Genomic DNA, 2,120 nt, shown 5'->3' on the forward strand with positions numbered 1-2,120 from the left:
TAGTCATACATGCTTATGGAAAAGAACTTGCATGACATCTTTTGTCCTACCCTCCCGTGGCAGCGGGGTCCTATTGGAAACTAAGGGATATTAACGCCACCTTTTAATAGAGTACCAGGACAAAGCATTAACACATAGTGAATACATGAACTCCTCAAACTATGGTCATCACCGGTAAGTATCCCGATTATTGTCACTTCGGGGTTAACGGATCATAACACATAATAGGTGACTATAGACTTGCAAGATAGGATCGAGAACTCTCATATATTGATGAAAACATAATAGGTTCAGATCTGAAATCATGGCACTCGGGCCCTAGTGACAAGCATTAAGCATAGAAAGTCATAGCAATATCAATCTCAGAACATAGTGGATACTAGGGATCAAACCCTAACAAAACTAACTCGATTACATGATAAGTCTCATCCAACCCATCACCGTCCAGCAAGCCTACGATGGAATTACTCACGCACGGTGGTGAGCATCATGAAATTGGTGATGGAGGAAGGTTGATGATGACGATGGCGACGGATTCCCCTCTCCGGAGCCCCGAACGGACTCCAGATCAGCCCTCCCGAGAGAGTTTAGGGCTTGGCGGTGGCTCCATATCGTAAAACGCGATGAATCCTTCTCTTCTGGTTTTTTCTCTTTGAAAGTGAATATATGGAGTCCAGGTTGAGGTCGATGGAGCGTCAGGGGGCCCACGAGGCAGGGGCGCGCCCCCAACCCTTGTGGACAGGTGGGACACCCCCTGACGTGGATCTTCCTTCCAATCTTCATTATATGTTCCAGAATAATGCTCCGTTGATTTTCAGGTCATTCTGAGAACTTTTATTTCTGCACAAAAATAACACCATGGCAATTCTGCTGAAAATAACGTCAGTCCGGGTTAGTTCCATTCAAATCATGCAAGTTAGAGTATAAAACAAGGGCAAAAGTGTTTGGAAAGGTAGATACTACGGAGACGTATCAACTCCCCCAAGCTTAAATCTTTGCTTGTCCTCAAGCAATTCAGTTGATAAACTGAAAGTGATAAAGAAAAACTTTTACAAACTATGTTTGCTCTTGTTGTTGTAAATATGTAAAGCCAGCATCCAAGTTTTCAGCAAAGATTATGAACTAACCATATTCAAAATAACATTTAGGTCCCATGTTTACTCATATCAATGTCATAATCAACTAGCGAGCAATAATAATAAATCTCAGATGACAACACTTTCTCAAAACAATCATGATATGATATAACAAGATGGTATCTCCCTAGCCCTTTCTGAGACCGCAAAACATAAATGTAGAGCACCTTTAAAGATCAAGGACTGACTAGACATTCTAATTCATGGTAAAGAGGTCCAGTCAAGTCATACTCAATGTAAACTAACAGTAATGAATGCAAATGACAGCGGTGCTCTCCAACTGGTGCTTTTTAATAAGAGGATGATGACTCAGCATAAAATTAAATAGATAGGCCCTTTGCAGAGGGAAGCAGGGATTTGTAGAGGTGCCAGAGCTCAATTTTGAAATAGATATGAATAATATTTTGAGCGTTATACTTTCATTGTCAACATAACAACCAAGAGATGGCGATATCTTCCATGCTACACACATTATAGGCGGTCCCCAAACAGAATGATAAAGTTTATACTCCCCCTCCACCAACAAGCATCAATCCATGGCTTGCTCGAAACAACGAGTGCCTCCAACTAACAAGAGTTTGGGGGAGTTTTGTTTGCAGTTATTTTGATTTGATTTGCACAAAGCATGGGACTAGGCATCCCGGTGACCAGCCATTTTCTTGTGATTTAGGAGTGGAGTCCACTCCTCTTGAGAATAACCCACCTAACATGGAAGATACAGACAGCCCTATTTGATACATGAGCTATTCGAGCATACAAAACAGGATATTTATTTGAAGGTTTAGAGTTTGGCACATACAAATTTACTTGGAACGGCAGGTAGATACCGTATATAGGTAGGTATGGTGGACTCATATGGAATAACTTTGGGGTTTATGGAATTGGATGCACAAGCAGTATTCCCACTTAGTACAGGTGAAGGCTAGCAAAAGACCGGGAAGCGACCAGCTAGAGAGCGACAACAGTCATGAACATGCATTAAAA

The sequence above is a fragment of the Triticum dicoccoides genome, chromosome 1A (assembly GCF_002162155.2).
Source record: "Triticum dicoccoides isolate Atlit2015 ecotype Zavitan chromosome 1A, WEW_v2.0, whole genome shotgun sequence".
In the NCBI taxonomy this organism is placed as follows: domain Eukaryota; kingdom Viridiplantae; phylum Streptophyta; class Magnoliopsida; order Poales; family Poaceae; genus Triticum; species Triticum dicoccoides.